This window comes from Nanorana parkeri, unplaced genomic scaffold (genome assembly GCF_000935625.1).
Source record: "Nanorana parkeri isolate BGI_ZX_2015 unplaced genomic scaffold, ASM93562v1 scaffold3953, whole genome shotgun sequence".
Lineage (NCBI taxonomy): Eukaryota > Metazoa > Chordata > Amphibia > Anura > Dicroglossidae > Nanorana > Nanorana parkeri.
In genome coordinates, this window is record NW_017310220.1 from 8440 (window position 1) to 13822 (window position 5383).

Sequence of the window (5383 nt, forward strand, 5' to 3'; positions counted from 1 at the left end):
TTTTGGAAGAATTTCTGCAAAGCTTTTCTGATGTTCTCCGTTCACCTTCTGAGATCCTTCAATGGGAATAATCTGCAACAAGAAACCAGAAATAAAGTGTTTCTCTCCCGTTATCCCCAACGAACGGCTCGGAGGCCGCATCCTATCCCGTATTCTAGAGCAGGGGCCGCGTATTCTAGAGCAGAGGTCACGCTTGATGGAGTTGTGGGGAGTACGCGGACGCCATGATGCAAGTGGCACCGGAGGGATTAGTAACGATAAGAAACAGACAACAAAACTACGCCGAGGAAGAAATCCAAACACACCAAAAAAACTTTTCAGGTTTCTATCCGCCAATTATACAGAAGATCTGGCTTTATTAAATCATTACTGTGTCCCCATTCCTGATCCGCCTCCTCACTTCCTGTACACTGTGCCCCGCCTCCACTCCCTGTACACTCTGTGCCCCGCCTCCTCACTTCCTGTACACTCTGTGCCTCACTTCCTGTACACTCTGTGCCCCGCTTCCTCACTTCCTGTACACTGTGAGGAGCTGCCGCCTGACTTTCTGTACACTCTGTGCCCCGCCTCCTGTACACTCTGTGCCACGCCTCCTCACTTCCTGTACACTCTGTGCCCTGCCTCCTCACTTCCTGTACACTCTGTGCCCCGCCTCCTCACTTCCTGTACACTCTGAGACCACCCTGGATATCGAGGTCAGTTCTCATATTACATAGGGTGAATGTAAAGGAAATTGCCGTTCTGTAATGTGTATGCAGAGTTGTAGGTACATCCCTCTACGTGTCCGCTCTAGACACGCCTCTTCGGAGTCACCCTGTAGATACATCTCTCCAATCAGAACATAAGTACTGACCTTCAGAGCCACAAGCTCCTTTCCCCGCAGCGTTCGGAACACTTCACCGTACACCCCCTCCCCCACCTTCTGGCAGCGGTCAAGCTGGTCCTGCGTCAAGCACTGGTGGAAAGTGATCGGCTTCTCCTGATGACACTCTGCCAGAACCTTCTCCGCATCAGTCAGTTCATCGCAGCAGAGAGAAGAAGATGGAGACAGCAGGAGCTAAAAGGGAGAGAGAGAGACATGAGGTGAGCTCAGCTGGAAGGTCATCTACCTAGGACTGGATCCCGGGACATCATGGTCCAATGGTCTCCAGAATACACTCCTGCAGCACCTAGGACTAGATCCGGGACATCATGCTCCAATGGTCTCCAGAATACACTCCTGCAGCACCTAGGACTAGATCCGGGACATCATGCTCCAATGGTCTCCAGAATACACTCCTGCAGCACCTAGGACTAGATCCGGGACATCATGCTCCAATGGTCTCCAGAATACACTCCTGCAGCACCTAGGACTAGATCCGGGACATCATGCTCCAATGGTCTCCAGAATACACTCCTGCAGCACCTAGGACTAGATCCGGGACATCATGCTCCAATGGTCTCCAGAATACACTCCTGCAGCACCTAGGACTAGATCCGGGACATCATGCTCCAATGGTCTCCAGAATACACTCCTGCAGCACCTAGGACTAGATCCGGGACATCATGCTCCAATGGTCTCCAGAATACACTCCTGCAGCACCTAGGACTAGATCCGGGACATCATGCTCCAATGGTCTCCAGAATACACTCCTGCAGCACCTAGGACTAGATCCGGGACATCATGCTCCAATGGTCTCCAGAATACACTCCTGCAGCACCTAGGACTAGATCCGGGACATCATGCTCCAATGGTCTCCAGAATACACTCCTGCAGCACCTAGGACTAGATCCGGGACATCATGCTCCAATGGTCTCCAGAATACACTCCTGCAGCACCTAGGACTAGATCCGGGACATCATGCTCCAATGGTCTCCAGAATACACTCCTGCAGCACCTAGGACTAGATCCGGGACATCATGCTCCAATGGTCTCCAGAATACACTCCTGCAGCACCTAGGACTAGATCCGGGACATCATGCTCCAATGGTCTCCAGAATACACTCCTGCAGCACCTAGGACTAGATCCGGGACATCATGCTCCAATGGTCTCCAGAATACACTCCTGCAGCACCTAGGACTAGATCCGGGACATCATGCTCCAATGGTCTCCAGAATACACTCCTGCAGCACCTAGGACTAGATCCGGGACATCATGCTCCAATGGTCTCCAGAATACACTCCTGCAGCACCTAGGACTAGATCCGGGACATCATGCTCCAATGGTCTCCAGAATACACTCCTGCAGCACCTAGGACTAGATCCGGGACATCATGCTCCAATGGTCTCCAGAATACACTCCTGCAGCACCTAGGACTAGATCCGGGACATCATGCTCCAATGGTCTCCAGAATACACTCCTGCAGCACCTAGGACTAGATCCGGGACATCATGCTCCAATGGTCTCCAGAATACACTCCTGCAGCACCTAGGACTAGATCCGGGACATCATGCTCCAATGGTCTCCAGAATACACTCCTGCAGCACCTAGGACTAGATCCGGGACATCATGCTCCAATGGTCTCCAGAATACACTCCTGCAGCACCTAGGACTAGATCCGGGACATCATGCTCCAATGGTCTCCAGAATACACTCCTGCAGCACCTAGGACTAGATCCGGGACATCATGCTCCAATGGTCTCCAGAATACACTCCTGCAGCACCTAGGACTAGATCCGGGACATCATGCTCCAATGGTCTCCAGAATACACTCCTGCAGCACCTAGGACTAGATCCGGGACATCATGCTCCAATGGTCTCCAGAATACACTCCTGCAGCACCTAGGACTAGATCCGGGACATCATGCTCCAATGGTCTCCAGAATACACTCCTGCAGCACCTAGGACTAGATCCGGGACATCATGCTCCAATGGTCTCCAGAATACACTCCTGCAGCACCTAGGACTAGATCCGGGACATCATGCTCCAATGGTCTCCAGAATACACTCCTGCAGCACCTAGGACTGGATCCCGGGACATCATGGCCCAATGGTCTCCAGAATACACTCCTGCAGCACCTAGGACTAGATCCGGGACATCATGCTCCAATGGTCTCCAGAATACACTCCTGCAGCACCTAGGACTGGATCCCGGGACATCATGGTCCAATGGTCTCCAGAATACACTCCTGCAGCACCTAGGACTGGATCCCGGGACATCATGGTCCAATGGTCTCCAGAATACACTCCTCCAGGACCTAGGACTGGATCCCGGGACATCATGGTCCAATGGTCTCCAGAATACACTCCTCCAGCAAGACTCCGAGATGAATTGTCTCTGCTACGGAGTGAAAGAAAGCCGCTGGAGATGGAGGAGCTCCTATGCGCAGAGACACCAGGGGTATATTGCATGGAGCATGTCTAGGATCTCTCTGGGTGACCTGGTGGGCTCAGATAGGAGACTCTATGCCCCAGCGCTGTAAGTAATGGACAAAGAGGAGGCATCTGGCAGCCTCTAATGTCATCATAAAGAGAACCTGTCCCTGCGGGGAGAGAATGTACCATTACAACCTCCCCGATTGTTCATCGTCTACACTCTACGCATTCTTCTCCTGGAACCGGTACACCGGATCCAGAGTTAGTCTTCCAGGACAGCACATGACAGATAGGCACCTCCTCCAACACGAATAAAAAGGAAGTCGTCCTGCCAAACAACGTAAAGCAACAAGGCAGGAATTCTGCTCTCCCGAAAGACTCCCGGAAATGAGACCCAAGTCATATCCAAAATACTTCCTGCCAAGTAACACAGAACCGGCGGGGAAAGTATAGAAGGCCGGACCACTATGAGGTCCCGGCCAACCGATGACATGTAGAAAGGAGGCTTCAGGTCTCAGGGTTCCCTTATCCATGTGGAGGACCAGAGACATGCCGGGAAGAAGTGACGGCAATGAGGAAGCCACCAATGCATCCACAGGACAAACCTGACTCTAGACACCAGGAGGTCCACATCCAGTGTCCCCCACGTCAGACTTCGGGGGAAGGGACCATGTTCCAGGATCTAGATGTTATGGGGGGCAGGGCTATGACGTAAGGTTACACCCAAGATTAGGTCCGCTTCTCATTGATGCCTTCCTGATGGTGGAGGGAAGCCAGTGCCGTGGCGTTGTCCACCATTGAAGGGACAACCAAGCTCCAGGATATAGATCGGAAGATGAGATCCCGCCGTCGGTCCAGCTGTAAAGGTGCGTGTGAGTCCCTCGTCATGGCAGGTTTCCGCATTGAACTTCAAATCACACACAGCGTGTCCTTCAGCTTCGAACAGATGTCAGGAGACAGGTCCTCTTCCTGGGCTGAGGCCATGGAACTGGAAGCAGTGCCTTGGAGGGCGCTACAGAGGAGGGCGCTACAGGGGAGGGCGCTAGAGGAGGGCGCTATAGAGGAGGGCGCTATAGGGGAGGGCGCTACAGAGGAGGGCGCTATAGAGAACGGCGAGATGAGGAGTGAAAGGGAGAAGGAGAAGAGCATCGGGCTAGCAGGAACAGAGGTAACAAAGCCCTCCCTATGAGGCCTCAGAGCCCGCCGTCCATACCTCCCCACATCTATGGTCCACCATTGTCTGGGAGGGAATACCAGTACCCTGAAGTTGGAGGGGGCCCCAGTACTGTGGAGGGGGGCCCAGTGCAGGGGTTTGCAGACACGCAGAGTTGCGGCGGCGGGTAGCAGTGTGTTTGGCCAGCTCAGCACATGTAGTAGGAGAATCCAAAGGGAAGTCGCGCAGGTCACACATGGGCCCACAACCACCTGAGCCCCAAGCTGACTCCACAGGGGGCGGAGACACATTGCTGGCAACCTGGTAGGAGGAGTCTTCCCAGGAATCCCGACGACAGTCCTTCCATACGAGGACTTAACCCTTGCAGTACAGAGGTAGCCCGGAGTTCTTCTTCAGGTGCCGTCTGTTCCTCCTGAACTTCCACAGCCCCATGCTGCCCCCCAAGGAGAAGGAAGGCCAGGGACAGCCCCATGCTGCCCACCAGGGAGAAGGAAGGCCAGGGACAGCCCCATGCTGCCCACCAAGGAGAAGGAAGGCCAGGGACAGCCCCATGCTGCCCACCAAGGAGAAGGAAGGCCAGGGACAGCCCCATGCTGCCCCCCAAGGAGAAGGAAGGCCAGGGACAGCCCCATGCTGCCCACCAAGGAGAAGGAAGGATGGCGAGGCAAAGGGGGCTGGGTGGAGGACCCAGGGGAGACCAGGCTCCAGGCAATAGCTGGGTGGAGGACTTCCTTTGTTGACGGTTTCCCGGCATGTGCGGTCCTGGAAGTCAGGCAGCTACTACCAACACGGAGACGTGGGTCAGGACACGGAGACATGGGTCAGGACACGGAGACATGGGTCAGGACACGGAGACATGGGTCAGGACACGGAGACATGGGACAGGACACGGAGACATGGGACAGGACACGGA

The 5383-nt window shown here is 54.3% G+C and overlaps 1 long non-coding RNA gene across 1 annotated transcript in view; it reads right to left on the reverse strand.

Annotated features, from left to right (window-relative positions):
- The window catches only part of LOC108803627, a 6525-nt gene continuing 1142 nt past the window's right edge, over positions 1-5383 (reverse strand). Inside the window, exons 2-3 of the long non-coding RNA XR_001942292.1 lie at positions 854-1057; positions 1-72 (exon numbers count right to left, since the gene is read on the reverse strand). This is a non-coding gene — a long non-coding RNA (uncharacterized LOC108803627). The remainder of the gene's footprint in view (positions 73-853; positions 1058-5383) is intronic.